Genomic DNA, 17,968 nt, shown 5'->3' on the forward strand with positions numbered 1-17,968 from the left:
TTCTGAGGTGGAACCAGAAATGAGGTGTTCAGAGTGTGGAAGGGGGCTCCAGGCTGGGGCAGAGGTATGGGCGGAGCAAGGGGTTGGGGCATGGAGGGGTGAAAGGGGTGCAGGCTCCAGGCAGTGCTTACCTCAAGCAGCTCCCAGAAGCAGCGGCATGTCCCTGATATGGCTCCTATGTGGAAGCACAGCCAGGCAGCTCTGCGCTGCCCCATCTGTAGGTGCCACCCCTGCAGCTCCCATTGGCTCCGTTTGCTGGCCAATGGGAGCTGCAGGGGTAGTGTGCAGAGCCCCCTGGCTGCCCCTACACATAGGAGCCCGAGATGGGACATACCACTGCTTCTGGGAGCCATGCAGAGCAAGCCCCGACCCTGCTCCCCAGCAGGAGCTCGAGGGCCAGATTAAAATGTCTGAAGGGCCGGATGCAGCCCCCAGGCCGTAGTTTGCCCACCTCTGCTCTATCGGATAGATCACCACTATCTTCAGCTGAAGGACGAGCCAATGCAAGAAACTGCATCTTTGGCATATCTGTCTATTTGCTCAGCAGTATACATGTACATGGCCCACCAGACAGCTCTGCATTGATCTCCCAGGCACAGAAGGGGCAGCTAAAAATGCAGGAACGCGTGACCTCTCCTTCGGTTGTCATTTGTTACAATGCCAGGACATTGGCCGAGAGGGAACTGTTCCAGCTCCAAGTTTCACACCATGTAGGTGATTTTATCTTATGAGCAAAAGCTTTATAGTGAAATTATTCCATTTTTAATGGAATCAGAGCAATTTTTGCATAAAAACACTGTTCCAGTTAGTCAGAACAGTTAAGGCCTTCACTAAATTTAACAATTGGATGACAATTGTGCATCTGACATTCTAGTTATGCGTGCTATAAAAAGCTAAGGGAATCCAAGGTCCCTTCAGGGCCCAAGTGTTACCAGATGGGCCAGGAAGGAATTACTTCTCATCTTTACCCCCACGTAACATTGCACAGTGCATTAGGGAATTCTGTTTTGCCTTTCACTGCTGGATCCAACATAAGCCACTGCCACAAGGAGAATACCAGATTAGAATCAATATTCCCATCTGCTTCACTCTAAAAGTAGAGTTTCACAAGCGCCAAGACCATATGCTAGTTCCACTGTAGAACACCCAGTGTTTGGGATGTATGAATGACCAGACTTCAAAACCAATACCATCTCCAAGACCACTGGGGAGGGTGTCAATGACATGTTATTTCCCCCAGATACATTATGAGATCTTGAACTTGATGACATAAGAACCTGGTCATTCCAAGTATCCCCATTCTTCAAAATGGGGGATCTGTTAGGGTTATAATAAGGAGCTGATTAAGTGAGGCTCTCACTTTCCAAGACCAGGAGTTACTGGAAACAGAGCTTGGCAGAGTTGATTCACCCACTTCAAACAGAATTTGAGACTTCCAGGTCCTAGAGAGTTGAATCCTCTCCTGCCTGCTCATAGACAGTCAAAGGTAGGAAGTCTCCCTAAAGAACTACATGATCCCATGAAATTCTCTCATTTAAAGAGGGTCCCATGTAATCACCAAGTGAGAGTAAGGGCCTCAGCATCTGCAGGCAATACAGAACCAACACACCTGGATTCTGCAGCACTTTACATCTTCAGATGGCAGCACAAAGTTAGCTAACCAAATCAAGAAATATTCATGGACCGGGTCCTACTCTCCGTCAATTAGAAATGGGGAAGAGCTGTCAATGATGGCTAGATTAGGGTACAAGGTGTTTAAGAGATGTTTTAAAATCCTTATGTAGAGGCAGCAAATCTTAAAATGCATTGAGGCCCATACTGAGGGAGCCAATCAACTAAATTAAAATAAAATATATTAATCTGCATCAGGAAAAAGGTTTGGGGCAGTTAATCACTCCCGATCACTCTTCCCTCTACATAAACCCCCTAGGCCTTGTCTAGACTACGATTTGAGGTGTTATGTTCAACTATTGTCTACCTTGCCTTCTAGTACATGCTAATCAAGATGCACTACTTTTAACATGTCCTAAAAATGGGTTAAGTTAGAGCCTAGCTCCCCCCCAGGGAGTACCTCAACCAGCTAACAGCCTTGTCTACACTAGGATTTAACAATGTTAGATTACACCTTTTTTCCTACTGAAGACAAGGCTGTAGACTGAGTTAGTGGCAAGTTAAACAACATGTGCTACCATGAAATTCCAGTCTAGACAAGGGCTCTAGATAGAAAGCAACATCTGTCACAGTACATCTAGTTTAGAGTTAATATAGGAGCAGAAACTCTAGTTAATTGACTGCCAGCTAACTCAAATTAACACATCTTGTCAAATGCTAACCTAGACACTCCATAAGTGTTTCCTCTAGGTTTGTTTTAAGATGAGCACTCTGGCAATTAACTAGTTAAAATGGGAGCACGAACTCTAGTCTAAACAGATCCCTCTGTGTGGGCCTGTAAAGAAAAAAAAAAAAGAGTCCTCATCCCTACCAATGTAGGTGCTGGAATAACAGGTCCAGGGGGTGCTGCTGCACCCCCTGACAAAGTGGTTTCCATTATATACAGGGTTACAGTTTGGTTCAATGGCTCACAGCACTCCCACTATAAAAACTGTTCCAGCACCCCTGCCTACCAAGAGGTGCTAGGACACAGGCCAACCCCTTTCACCTTCCATCCAGATTGGCTGTGGTCACATCCAGGCCCACTCTTCAGGAACCAGGAAGATCTTCCAAATAGTCAAACCCAGATGCTCAGTTACTCCATTTTACTCTAATGCATTCAGAACTCATTCATTCAGGTTAGGGTTGCTAACCTTCCAGGATTGGCCTGGAGTCTCCTAGAATCAGCATCCATCTCTCAGTGACTACTGAAAGCAATCTGAGAGATTTTAATAGGATATTCTTTTAAAAAAAGAAAGTTATATCATATTGGGAGGAAAAAATCTGACTGAAGCTATTCTGAGAGAGTTGGCAACCCTAATTCCAGTCTGTTCTTTCAGTAACACCTTCCCCCCCAATGCATACCTCTGAGGTGGGGGAGGTGTGGGGTGGATGAGACTAGCTGGAGCCATTTGACTTTTGCCACTTCCACATATGAGCAGGCAGCCACCTCATCTGATTCTGCACACATCAAGTGCTATGTCAGGATTGTTAATGAGAGGAGGGGATGGGGTGGCAGTTGCTTTGTGAAGCCAAGAAGCAATTGAGGCTTGCTATTGAGGGCCGTCTCTGACCCACAGGGCCCCAGCATCTCGCTAGTAGCTGCTTCCCCCATCCCCCTCCCCTGCGTGCATATACACACACACACACACCCCCATTCTGTGAGTGTCATGGCCCCAGACAGCCATTGTTCAACTCCCATTATTCATCCCACACCCCTCCTGCAGATTCCCATTCAGCTCTCCCATCCATGGCCCATTCTCACTAGCAGCAGTAAGAAACAGAAGGAATGGCCAGAGAGGCTGTACACTTTACCTTGTTTCATACGCAGTTAGCCAGGTCTTTTCCTCCTTCTAGATATGGTCCATGACTCATTATTAGTTTAGTGCTTGCTCTGTGCTGCACAGGACCATCAGTAAAACCAGTTCCTGCCTCAAAGAGCTTACAGTATAAGAGGCAGATCGGAACACCAACCGCACATCCCAGAGGAAGGAAAAACTTGGAGTTCACAGGGGCTTTTTGTGGGCCTTTCAGAGGAAGTGTATTTAGGGTGGATATTGAATACAGAAAGAGGGTGGCAGCTTGACAGATTGATGGGAAGGGCCTTTTACACCAGTGGGCAGCATGGGAAGTCTGTTTGGGGAGTGAAAGGGGGCGGGGGAGAAGAGAGAGGACAGACAAATCAAAGCTAAAGCCATGAAGTTTAAGAACTTTATTTGTATTGTTGTAGCACTGCTCCCATTGTGCTAGTAAGAGACAGTCTCTGCCCTGAAGAGCTTAAAAGACCTGTTTCTTCGATTTAAGAGGGTGGGAGGAGAGTAGAGGCTCAAAAAGGTGAAGTAACTTTCAGGTCAGTAGCCTCCTTAATCCCAGTACAGCACCCAGTCCACTAAATCATGCTGCCTTGTTGCAGAGGACAAAGGGAAGCCTGACTCAGTGACGGGGGAGGTGGGAGAAGAAGGTGATGTTTCTCGTCACAAGAGCACATCCTATCCTACAGGGAAGGATGAGCTGGTCCCACTTACCCCTCCAAAAACCAGCTTGCAACCCAATACAAATTGCACACCAACATTCATATCTGGATGGCCAGCTCTGCAGGGGTTAAGGATAGAAGGTCTTGGCTGTGGGGCAAGGCACAGGACCAGCATGTAAACCTTACAGACTTATTGCACAATTACAACGATGAGGCTAGGGACTGGGCCCCATCACCAGGTTCACACCCAGAGAATTCCATACCTATCTGATTTATAAACAATCAATCAGAGAGGTAGTTTCATAACTGCAACAACTGACATGCATCTCCAGCTAAAGACCTGGCCCAGCTAGCCTGAGAAATCAACAAGGAAACTGAGAAGAGACTGGAGGCCACATTTCTCCCTGGAAACTTTATAACAATAACGCCACTGATGAAAGAGCGTCTTGGTACCTGGTTAACATACCTCGTGCATAGCGTGCTGGGTGTCCTCACTGACAGGCATTACTCAAGAGTCTAATAGCAGCTAAACCAGGAGATTCTCCACTTGTAGCACAGCACAAGGCCCAGCCAACCAGCAGCATCTTAAACTCAGCCTATAGTCACTTTCTGCGTAAGCTTAGTACAAGGATAGAGCCAACACACACACCGTGCAGTTCAGCTTTTAAGTCACCTTTGACATCTCAGACAAGCAAGTTTCTAGTCATCCATCAGAGAATGAGGCAGGCATTATGGCAGAGGATATTTAAACCCTAATGCAAGTTAGCAGCCAAGATCAAAGTTTGGTCATCCATGTTTAATGGGACAAAGTCCTGTGGCACCTTATAGACTAACAGACGTATTGGAGCATAAGCTTTTGCGGGTGAATACCCACTTTGTCAGATGAATGCTTAATGGGTTATTTCTATACCTTGCCCCCATATAGCATAGGCTGTACATACGTTTATTTCTACCTGAACAAACATGGCCACTTACAAGATGCTCATATTTCTGAGCCCAGATTAGCACAACTCCCCTGGAGCTGATAGGGCGAATTGGACATACAGCCTAGCATATGGAAGTTTCTTTCTTGGATCTCTATGCCACTCCACAGCATTGACCAAATGGAAATTAGCTCCTGGCAGAAGCTCACTAATAGACAGAATCCCCATGAAACACTACAAGTAATGACTACTTGAATCTATTTTCTTATGATAACTATCCTTACACCTCTTGTCAACTGTCTGTAATTGACTATCTTGATAATCACTACAAAAGTTTTTTTCCTGCTGATAACAGGTCATCTTAATTAATTAGCCTCTTAGAGCTGGTATGGCATCGTGTGTGTGTGTGTATTATACACACACACACACCCCTACCTCTCTCCCCCTTATATGTTCCATTCAATGCATCTGATGAAGTGGGCTGTAGCCCGAGAAAGCTTATGCTCAAATAAATTTGTTAGTCTCTAAGGTGCCACAAGTACTCCTGTTCTTTTTAAGGATACATACTAACACGGCTACTACTCTGAAATTTCATCTCAATAGCTAATGATCCTCCTGTTACAGAACGTCCAGCAGCCTTGATATCCTTACATAAAAAAGCCAGACATGGCATTCTCCAGTTCTCAATCACAGAAACAGCCATATTGGAACAAGTCAGTGATCTGTCCCATCCCCAGCAGCGTCCACAGCCTTCACAAACAGGGATAAACCTCTAACACCCACATGATTGTGCAATGCTATATTGCAGCGTAGTTAGGAAATGTTTCTTCCTGACCCCAGCTGGTCACCTCTTTATGCTCTGACACATAAGGATGGATGGCCTTTGGAAGTTTTATTACAAGTGCTGTAACCCCTAATGAACTGGCACTTTCCAGCTGTTAGGCTTTATAGATACCAGATTAGCTATTTTCCTCAACATGTGGCAGCAAGTTTCACATGTTCAATACAATGTCATGTAAAGTATTTCCTTTTGCTTAGTTCTAGTGTGGTTGTCTGAATTCTACAGGTCCTTCTGTAAATTGGAATATCCAGTTATTATTGGTCTCTCTTCTTTCCCTAGGAAAGTACAAGGCACTCAAGACTATGTTTGCCTCTTCCCTCCCCTTCTTTTGCCTTGAATTAGTTTCAATTACCCTCCTTAAGGGCTTTTCTATTTCTGCCATAGCTGAGATGTGACTGAACTTGGGACACAAGGTGAGGCTGCCCTTGGTTTATAGCATTTCCTATGTTGTTCTAAATCCCTGTCTTGACAGCCTAATGTTTTATGGACTCTGGCTGCCACTGTCCAGTGAGCGGTCATCTTTGTAAGCTGCCTACAGTAACCCCTCATCTTTCTTCTGGGAGATTATAGTGAATTCTGAACCTGTCAGCGTGCACAGACAGTTCGAGCCACTCTTCCCAGTACACAGTACCTTGCATTACACTTAGCTGCCCAGTTTTAAAATCAGCCATTATCTTCACAATCCTCCCTACTCTTGAGTATCCTGTGCCAAGTATTAATAAGTTCTGCCAGTGCTACCCTACCCAGCCCCACTTCCACAATGTATTGACCATCAGCCCTAGAACAAGTGCCTGGGTGCCTCCACCATTAACTTCTTACCATGCTGAGACCTTCCTTTAAAGCCTACCCTTTGCTTCTTCTTAACCCCATCATTTGGGAGATATTTACAAGTTACCTGAAGAGCTGGAGGTTTAGATAATTTGTTGGTCCCATATAAATTAAACAAAAAAGTCCCCAAAGAGAAGATGTTTCCTATAACTCTCTCTCCAAATATCCATCTTTAATTATCATCTGATGGAGGAGTTCCCACTCCTGACAGCCCTAAATGTGTCCTACAAAGACTACAGTTCCCAGCATGCAGTGCTCCAGGGGCAGGCCAGTGTAGGGGTAACGTGCCATTTAGATGTGAACCTGTGGCCCTGATGAGAGGCAAATGAAGAACTCTTCAAAGGCTGAGATAGGTCAAGGGTCTATAGTAAGACACCTCGCAAGCTTCTTACCAAAACCAGATCTTTACATATTTTAAAGGAAGAGAATTTGATAGCTGAGTGAAAGCTGAGAGGGTCCATGCAAAGGCTTGTGTCTTAGTCTATCACCACCTGTCCCACAAAGACATACTTACAGAGCTTTCCAACACCGCTGCCTTTTGTGGGGCTAATTTGCTCCAGCAGTAGTTTGAATACCCCTTCACCCCCCAAAACTTTAATCTCAAATGTATTTACAGAGCCTCCTTTTTTAAAGCGTCACACTTCGATGGACCTCACAGAAGCACAGGAAGGGAGCAGGATATAAAATGCTTGCCAAACCTGAGATTGTTCTGAAGCAGGCCAGAACTTAGGTCATGTCTCTAAAGTACACAGCTGAAGCAGTGCAGTTGTACTGATACAGCTGTACCATGGCAGTGCATCTGGTGAACACGCTCTATGCCGATGGGAGAGAGCTGAGAGCTCTCCTGTTAGCATAAAAATCCCACCTCCATGAGTGGCTGAAGCTATGTTGGTGGGAGAAGCTCTCCAGCCAACATAGTGCTGTGCACACGTGAGCGCTTACGTCTGTGTAACTTACGTCGCTCAAGGGGGTGAATATTCCACCCATGAAGCAACGCAAGTTTTACTGACGTAGGCTGTAGCGGTGATATACCTTTAGAGCTCCTCTGTGACACATGCCTCAAGCTCTGTCCCCAATTCAAGCATCTTCACAGCAAGGAGGAGGAGCCAGTGTCAACCTAAGAATTCCACATGAAGTTCAGTCACACTGTATGAAGTCTTAGAACGAAAGGAGGAGGCACCCAGAGAAGAGGAGCAGATGCAAGCAGCTGGATACTGAGCTTTGAAGAGGCCCTGGTAGGACATCTCCTTCGCCAGCCTCCAGTTCCAGGTTATGTTGCACCTGCCTGTGCTGAGACACCAAACAAAGTGGCATGCTAACTGGAATGAGGACAGTCCAGATGAGCTGCATCATTAAAGGTGTGAAATCTTCACAAGGGAGGAGGCTCCAGGCAGTTGGGTAGGGCTAGCCCTAGGGAGGAAGCTTTCTCCAAGCCCAAAGCTTTCATCTCATTCTGTCACATGCACTGGTATGAAACTGAGTGAATGCCTCAGGCATCTGCCCTGCTACCTCCACCCCATACTGAGAGGAGCGGGTCCCCTACTCCCAACCCCAGTTTCACACTAATAACCTCAGACTCACAGCACTGTGCACTCACACACAGAAGCAGGAAGTGTTTAGAGACCTTGTCGTATGCAGCCTTGGGTGTTTTTCCCAGGACCTGCTGCTGATCAGTACAATAGAGAAGACCAACCAAAGTCAAGCTGGGTTCTCGGCCAAACCAGCTGGCCGAAGTGGAACTGTTCTTCTAGCCCAAAAGACTTCTCCCCCGTAGAGGAAATTACATGTGCACTATTGATAACAGAAGAGGAAGCAAGAGAAAAAGCTACCCCCTTCCATTAAATGGGGACTGTCCCTGAATCTGTATCATGGCTTTCAGGGTGACTAACCAGTGCCTTTTTTTTGGCTCACAGTGATAGGACATCCCAATGTGAACAAGCATCAAGGTACCTCAGGAACACAAATGTCCCATGTTTTTACAGAAGGGCTGGAATTCTTGCTCCAAGTGAGACACTTGGTACCAGACCCCTATATCAGTTTGTGTCTGAGCAGGAATGGAAATGATACTCCAATCAGTTGTTCCAACCAAAACTAGTATTCTGTGCTCGGGACACCCACAAGAGTGCTGCCTGGAAGTGTCTCAGAGCATAACCAAGCCTATTTGCTTCTTTTTCCACAGGTCCATGTCCCATCAATGTCCACACATACCGTGCTTGATCGGCATCCTATAAAGCAGCAAGAATTTATCACCTTTGCAGCTAGTCTGTCATCAGATACACCAAGTATGTGCAACACCAGCCCATTACTGTGATTGTGAAGTTGTCACTGAAACATTAGCCTCCTCTCAACAGTTCTTTGCAATACTAGTTCCGCCATGGAAGTTGTGGCATTATAAAATAGTTCAGTCTCACCAGTCTGTAGGAATCTAGCCACAACTTTCTAACCTTCAGAGATCTGAGGAGGCATGTGAGCATGAGTATTGCATACCAACTCAACCTCACTGCATCACCGGACTCCAGCATCAGAGACTGAAGAGAAGCAGCATTTTTCCCCACAGACAGAGGCAGCCGGGGGAGATGGTAGTATCCCAAAGTGGGAGTCCTATGTAGAGAGAGGAACTGTCACATATCCAAGGACTGTGAAGCCTTTCTACAGTCCCAGACTTGTGCAGAATCCACATATGCAGCCAATCAGGCGGTGTTGTCAGAAGCTATATAGGGTCAGACCTGTTCAGTACTTTGATGGGAGATGTCCAAGAGAACACAGGGTGTTGCAAGAAGTGACATTGGTGATTCTGTAATGGACACTCTTGGACCCAAGTCACTACTGTATTAGTGCCCCAGCGCTGTGGGCAGGGACAGAACCCCAGCTGCCAAAATCTCAAGCTCTGTCCCTGAGTACAAGATGTAACTAAAAAGATTCAGTCTCTAATATTACAAAGGCCTGTAGAACAACTTTGTGCATCTCAAAAACTCTTCTAGTTCACCAACAGAAGTTGGTCCAAAAAAAGACATTACCCCACCCACCTTGTCTCTAAAAGCCATGGGAACAAATACACAGGGGCTGCTGTAATTTCGAGCTACCATTTGTTTGGGAACTCTGGCAACTTCATTTTAAAGTCCTGCAGAATCCAATGTAGAATTTAGGTGTAACCTCCCATGAATCCTTACTCGGACTGTAACAGACTCATTACAACTCCTAGGGCAAAGTGGATCGTTCACAGCCAACATCTGTATGTTGAACTACAATGGATGCTCTCAGTCATTACCTTTAGCAACATCCTTATTAGATGCAACAGGCTGGACCATTTCTGGGGATGTGTCATATTCGGTACAAGTCTCTGCAGATCCTGTTATGACATCTAACAGAATTAGAGCCCCATTGCCAAGTCAGCTAAGCCACCCAAGTACCGTTAGTGTATAATTGTGGCACATTCATGCCCCAAAAGATTCCAAGGCAAGGCAAATATATTTTAAAGGGTTAGGAATAACTATATTGAACCAAGAAAAAATGTGGCCTGTGGAGCTCACAGCTGCATAAGAACATAAGACCGGCCGTACCAGGTCAGACCAAAGGTCCATCTAGCCCAGTATCTGTCTACCAACAGTGGCCAATGCCAGGTGCCCCAGAGGGAGTGAACCTAACAGGCAATGATCAAGTGATCACTCTCCTGCCATCCATCTCCATCCTCTGACAAACAGAGGCTAGGGACACCATTCCTTAACCATCTGGCTAATAGCCATTTATGGACTTAACTGGATAAATTCATGGTGGTTCTCTTTTAAACGCTGTTATAGTCCTAGCCTTCACAACCTCCTCAGGTAAGGAGCTGCAGGACACTAAGTTGATTTAAAAAAGCTCATCACACTTCCAGACAAAAAGAAGGATCAGACATTCACTTGAACAAAGGCAGTATGTGCAGCAATACTAGGCAGGATAACATACAGCTTCTAAGGCCATATGCTTATCACCAAATAGGGTCAGAAAAACCTACCAACTATTTAAGTTCCTGCATGGTTTCCATTGCTAGGTATCTGGATAGCTACCCAGATAGGTTATGCCAAAACAGTAGTACATACATCCTCTACCCTAGCCTGAATGAACAGATGATCCTTGCAGTCTAAAGGCATAGTGCAAGATTAGGGTGAGTGGTGGGTCATCATAAGGATACAGTTCAAAAAGCAGTCTTCCTCAAAGAATTTCCTGCCATGGGTCATGGACAATTGTAGATCATCCCAGCAGATTTTAACTGCTGTTACAGGACACACAGGAGATGTCATCTCTAAAATAAAAGGCTCCCAGACTACTTGGTATCCTACAGTTACTTTCCGCTGAAACATTCAGCACCAATACTGTAAATTACAGTTGAAAAAGCTTAGATGAACCACTAAATCAAGGTTTCCACTGCACTTTAGACCAAAGCCACTGTGGTATATACAGTAGAACCTGAGTTATGAGCACCAGAGTTACAAACTGACCAGTCAACCACACATCATTTGGAACTGGACATAATCAGGCAGCAGCAGACACAACAAATGCAAATACAGTACAGAATGGTGTTAAATGTGAACTACTAAAAAATAAAGGGAAGCAGTATTTTTCTTCTGCATAGTAGTTTCAAAGCTGTAGTAAGTCAATGTTCAGTTGTAAACTTTTAAAACAACCACCATAGTGTTTTATTCAGAGTCACAAACTTTTGAGAGAGTTACCAACCACCTCCATTCTTAAGGTGTTTGTAACTCTGAGGTTCTGGTGTGTTGTAGGGTACTCTGTGAGGCAGCAGAACACAATAGCATCACTGCACAGCAAGGCAGTGCCACTTTAGCAGCTTTAGCAAGACCACACCTGGCATATAGTATTCAGTTCTGGGCACCACATTACAAGATATTGACATAAGTTGACATTTAGAAAAGATCAGGCCAAAGCTGGAGGGAATATGAGGAACAAGTGAGCTAGGAAACAATTAACAAGATTGGCTGATGGAAGAACACCACGATAATCACCTGTGTTAGTCGAGAGGCAAACATCAAGAAGGGAGAGCAGTTAGACCCACCCCTCTGTACCACAAGGAGGAAGATTTATTAGGCTGGATAACAATCACACCAGTGTCCCAACAGTCAGAGGTGACAGGCTGATGGGAGGAGCTTCAGCTGGTATCCTTATACCAGATTACACAAGGTGCAGTGAACTGCCTGGAACAATCCTGCACTGGTAGTAAAATGGGACTTTTCCAGCTCTAGCTTCTGAGATAAGCTGTCATGGCTGAATGAGATCAGAGCACCTGCCTCCACCGTAGCTAAGTCCTAGTAACTTGGCAGCACCTGCTGCATTCCAGCAGGAGAAAACCTCCTGGAGCAGCTACAAGTCCACCTCCATTCAGGACAGTCCTTTCCCATTACAGTGACATTGCTATCTTGAGTTTAAACCCGCCCAGGAACAACAGCTTTTAATTAACCCAGCATGGCAAAGTAAAGGCAGCTCTCAGCAGCCGCAGCTGTTTGGCCAAGCGTCAGATAGAAGTGTTCTGAAGTAAATAAATAACCTCCCTAAGGAAGGATCCTCGGTGGCAGGTCAAATTAGCTCAATTTATTAAACGTTAGCGAGCAGTTATTTATATACAGATCTAGCACTACAATGGCACCGGCTTGCACCGAAAGACGAGCTCCATTAAAGGCAGATCTTTTAAAGTTTTCCTCCAAAACAAGCAGCTGAAGAAAGGGCCATAATCGCTGCTGGCTTGTTGCCCCCTCTCCTGCTGTCTCTGACAGCTCAAGCCCCTCCAGGCTGGGCTCGCTTGTTCCCACCGGCAGTCCCTAGAGCCCTCTCGGGCCCTGCGAAGTAAATGGCTGGATTTTAGCCTGAGGGGCTGCACTCCATGCAAGGAGGGGTGCCAGAGAAGTACGCGACAGCCCCAAGGGTCACGGGGCACAGGGCCCCCGCCTTCTCAGACGGGCGGGCTGTACAAAGGGTTTTTTTGATCCGGATCCTTCGCTTTCTCTGGAAAGTTCATACGGAGTTTCCCACCACTCAGCTAGTGAAAGCCCCGATACGCTTCGGTCCAATCTCGCCCACGGGGAAAGTCCCCCTTGCTCCGAGTGGCAGGCGCAACTGCAGCTCCAGTGACACATACACACACGGGGTTATTGTGCCAGGGAGTCTCCCAAGCTGGGGGGGGGGGAAATCCCACCGAGCTGATTTACAACCACAGCTGCTCCTTCCCCGAAATGCCCATCGCGTTTGGCCCCAGATCGGGAGAAAACAAACCAGCTCCGCTGCTCGCTACGGGTCTCAATGCCTCCACTTTTGGGGGTGGGGGAGGGAGAAGAGACGCACGTCCCGTTTCACAGCCCAGCCCACCACTCTCCAACCCCTCCACGGGGGGGTCAAACGCTGCTCGCGGGCAGAGACCCCCCCGGGGAGATCTGGGATCTCCTGGAGCATCACCAATCCCCCCACTCACCCCAAGCTGGGCCTTTGGGGGCGCCAGCAGGATTGTTAGCAGCACAAGCCGGGGAGGTCGCTGCATGCAAGGGGGGAAGACCCGGCACTCCTGCCCCATTTACATTCGGTTACGGGGCACGGCCACTCCACTTCACGACCCTTAAGGATCCAGAGCTCCGGGAAGAAACCCTGGGAAATGCTACGTGCTCCGGGAGCGGGTACCCCCCGCCCCCACAAGGCTGCAGACCCCTCTCCCCATCCCGCCCGCCCTGGGCTCTCTCGGTCACTTTCCCGGGAAGTTTCCAAGGCGCGGCCCCTTTCCCGGCTCTCCCGCCGCTCCCCAGCAGCTCTGCCCAGGCCCGGGAGCGAGCGGGGCCTGCCGCGGGGGCGCCGCGCTCTCACCTGCAGCTGGGACCGAGCGACGCGTAACAGGCTCCTTCCCTTGGCGAGATGCAGTCGATGTGGCTACTGGCTTACCCGGCTGCTTTCAGTTCTTCGGGCCAGGAGGAGTCAGAGGCAACCGCCAACCCCCTGGGGCAGGCCAGAGACGCCTCCTCCCCCTTTAACCCTTCCCCGTCCCCGCCCCAGCCCAGCCTGGAGCCGAGCCAACCAGCCCAATGGATTCCGGCAGCTGCGCGTCAACTGCGGGCCCGCTGTAACCCTTCCCTCCCCCAGCTGCTTTCAGGGCTCAGCACACCCAGTGGACCCAGCCAGCTCGCTCCAGTTAAGTGCGCAGTCCTTTCCCGCCGCGCCAAGCTGTGCCTTAAAGGGTGGGAATCATTGCCCCCAGTTGGTCTGGGCGCCGTTAGCATGTAGATTTCTGTAGGGTGGGATCAGCCTGCTGCTCTTTCTTTCCAGCATTGCCAATCCCAAGCATTCAGGCCCCCAAGATTATGAAACTGGTATAAAAATCAGGAGGTTGTACTGTTTTGATTTGCCTTAAAGTGCACTGGCTTCAAGTTTTCAGGCTTTTCACTGCAACCCTGAGGGCTAGAAACTTACTTTAAAAAAAAAAAGGTTGGGGGAGGAAAGATGAGATTTTTCACTTCATCACATGCCTCCAGGAGCTACTAAAGTTAGCTCAGGACTGTCTATAGGAGCTGCAATCACACCTCATAATTGCTGTGTACACATAGGTTAGGTGTGCTTTGCAAGTATAGTATACTGGTATTCATACACTGATAAAGTGCTCCTAGTGTAGACATGATCTATGTTTGGTAAGGCCTTGTCTACAAACAAAAATTGCATCTCTTGAAGTATACCAGTATAGTTTAAATGGTACAACCCCCAGAGTGGCTGCAGTTAAACATAAGAACAAAGGTGCTTATATGTATATGGCTTATTTCTGTATGGGCAGGGGTATAAGTGTAAGGGCTTGTCTACACTTAAAACACTTTAGCAGCACAGCTGCACCACTGCTGTAACGCTTCTGTCAAGGTTCCTCCCCCACTCTGAACTTTAGGGTACAGATGTGGGGACCTGCATGGATACTTCTAAGCTTAATTACTAGCTTAGATCTGGTAACACTGCCACCATCCAGAAATTTCAGTGTCTGGATCACTTTCTGTCCCCCCAAAACCTTCCCCTCCCTGGGCAGCCTTGAGAGGCTTTTTCACCAAGTTCCTGGTGAATACCGATCCAATCCCTTGAACTTAACACAAGGAGAATTTAACCATGCCTCCTCCCTTCCCCCACCAATTCCTGGTGAGTCCAGATCCAATCCCCTTGGATCTTAACACAAGGAAAAAAATAATCAGGTTCTTAAAAAGAAAGCTTTTAATTAAAGAAAGAAAGGTAAAAATTATCTCTGTAAAATCAGGATGGAAAATACTTTACAGTGTAATCAGATTCCTATAGCCCAGAGAAACCCCCTCTAGCCTTAGGTTCAAAGTTACAGCAAACAGAGGTAAAATCCTCTCAGCAAAAAGGAACATTTACAAGTTGAGAAAACAAAAATAAGACTAACACGCCTTGCCTGGCTATTACTTACAAGTTTGAAACATGAGAGACTGATTCAGAAAGATTTGGAGAGCCTGGATTGATGTCTGGTCCCTCTTAGTCCCAAGAGCGAACAACCCCCCAAACAAAGAGCACAAACAAAAGACTTCCCTCCACCAAGATTTGAAAGTGTCTTGTCCCCTTATTGGTCCTCTGGTCAGGTGTCAGCTGAGCTTCTTAACTGAGCTTCTTTACTGAGCTTCTTAACCCTTTACAGGTAAAAGAGACATTAACCCTTAACTATCTGTTTATGACAGCTTCAGTGAATACACTACCTATAGCAAGAGAAGGGGTTCTCCCATCTGCGTAGGTAATCCACCTCCCTGAGAGTTGGTAGGTAGGTTAACAGAAGAATTCTCCTTTCATTCTAGCTCTGTCTACACCGGGGGTTAGGTGGATTTTTCACACCCCTAGCACTTTTGTTGGTATAACTTATGTCACTCAGGGGTGTGAAAAAACCATCCCCCTAAACGACATAAGTTACACTGACAGAATCGCCAGTGTGGACAACGCTATGTCAGCGGGAGATGCAACCTCCTCCTCTCTGGCCTTGGCATTTCCCACCTGGCTCCACTTATATCCATTCAAACTGCCACTGCACAATTCATTTTCCTGGCTTGTCGCTTTCACCACATCACCCGTCTCTTTGTGTCCCTCCACTGGCCCCCTTTTATTCACCACACAACTAACACAAGCTCCTTGTCTTCACATTTACGGCCCTTAACCTATCCCCACTCTAGCTATCACCTCTTATATGATACTGCAGTGTGCACCCCGCCTTCTTCCCACAAATGGCACCAGTCCTGATTGCATAGGGTGTAACTTTCCAACAAACACCTTCCCCCAACTTTCTTCCAGGCTGGGCCTTGTTGCATGGGAGAAGGAGCTTCCTGTAAATATCAGCAAATACCATTGTGCCCCTTCAAATCTCTCCTTAAAGCTCTTATCTTTCATGATGATTACAAAAAACTGTGACAGCAATTAGGTAGCTGGTGTGCTGTGAAGGCTGCTTATCATGCTGACCAGGATCATCTCATTGTTTCTCTGTGTTCCCCCTCTTTGTCTATTGTATCCACAATCGATAGTCTGTAAGCTCTTCACGGCAGTCTGTACAGTGGGGGTCTGGCCTGCTGGCGTTATCGCAGAACAAATCATAACAATTATCTGTCCCCCTTTAGATCGATTAGTTAAGAGACAAAGGAATCGGTACAGTTCAGCCTGTCTTGTGGATGAGACATAAAACTAGCCTCCTGTATTTGGCCCAGATACATAAAAGAACCCCCGGTGCTTGCAGGAGTCAATGTGTTAACCCCAGTGTTCTTAACAAACGCAGGGTCTGGCTACACTGTCTGCGGCATATCTACAGCTGGCCCAGGTCAGCTGCCTTAGATAGGCTCATCGGGGTTGGGCTGTGGGGCTTTAAAATTACAGTGTAGACATTTGGGCTCAGTCTGGAGTTTAGGCTTTAAGACCCCACAAGGGGAGAGGCACTCAGTGCAGCCAAACTCCTAGCAGGGAGCCGGGAGCCTCCAGGCAGCAGCCAGGCTCCTCATGGGCAGCGGGGAGCCTCCGTGCATCCAGGTTCCCCATGGGGAGCTGGGAGCCCAGACAGCAGCCCAGTTGGGAGCAGGGAGCCTGGGCAACAGCAGGGCTGGAAGTAGGGAGCAGGCGGGTGTGCAGCCCAGCTGGGAATGGGGAGCCCAGGGGAGGCTGGCTGTAGCTGGAACCCCACACCTAACCTGCAGTGGCAAGCCAGCTTTCTTGTCAATTTCACAGCTCCAGCATGCACTAGAAAATTAGGTTGGTTTAACTATGTTGGTCAGAGGTATGAAGAATCCACATCCCTGAGCAGTGTTGTTAAGATGACCTAAGTCCACATATAGACAATGCTAGATTGATGGCAGAGTTTTTCCGTAGACCTAGCTACTGCATCTTGGGGAGGTGGTTTACCTACGCCAATGGAAGAACCCCTCCCATCAGCAGAAGTCGTGTCTACACTGAAATGCTACAGCAGCACAGCTGTACCACTGTAGCATTTTAAGTGTAAACAAGCTCTTACTCTTTGCTGTTAAACAGCTGCCATGTTACACTGCAGAGGGTATGTCTATGCAGCAACTAGACACCCGCGGCTGGTCTGTGCCAGTCGACTCAGGCTCGCAGGGCTCAGGCTGTAGGGCCGTTTCACTGCCGTATAGTCTTCTGGGCTCAAACTCAGTGAAACAGCCCCACAGCCTGAGCCCCGCAAACTCTAGTCCACTGGCATGGGCCAGCCAAGGGTGTCTAGTTGCTGTGTAAACATACCCAGAGTGGCCTCTTTTCTGTGATGGGCAACATGATCCCGTATGTATAATTTGCACATCAGTTTAAGTTTGTAACATCCTTTGTGATTCTTCTTGGTGAGGGTCATGATGTACATGGGCTAACCCATGGTTATGAAATATATTAAATATTTTGCTGTCTGAACAGCATCTATACATAGGTTGTCAGTGTGTCATCTCAGAAACTGTTTCATAAAGTGGACCATGGAGCCAACACCTACACAATACAATGTGTTGGCTATGTTGACAGAGTCTATGCAGCCATCTCTACGATAGCTTGGGTGTTATACACACTACACACAGGCATGGATCCCATCCAGTTGTAAGCTGCTCTGTTGCTCCTGCCCCAGTGGTGTCCAAACTTGTGTTCCTGGATGGTGATTGTGCTGGGGAGAAAATGTGTATTTAATTATGAATTGAACACATGCTGCCTGAGCTGCACCCTACAGTTTTAAAAATAAAGTGCTTGAATCAGCCCCATCACTACAGAGAGGAG

At 47.2% G+C, this 17,968-nt stretch overlaps 1 protein-coding gene across 1 annotated transcript in view; it reads right to left on the minus strand.

The window, feature by feature from the left end:
• CD82 (CD82 molecule) overlaps positions 1 to 13,709 on the minus strand; it is a 65,687-nt gene extending 51,978 nt beyond the window's left edge. Inside the window, exon 1 of the mRNA XM_039537316.1 lies at positions 13,559 to 13,709. The gene's annotated coding sequence lies outside the window, so the exon portion shown is untranslated. The remainder of the gene's footprint in view (positions 1 to 13,558) is intronic.
• Positions 13,710 to 17,968: the final 4,259 nt, after the last annotated feature.

The sequence above is a fragment of the Mauremys reevesii genome, linkage group 4, assembly GCF_016161935.1.
Source record: "Mauremys reevesii isolate NIE-2019 linkage group 4, ASM1616193v1, whole genome shotgun sequence".
Lineage (NCBI taxonomy): Eukaryota > Metazoa > Chordata > Testudines > Geoemydidae > Mauremys > Mauremys reevesii.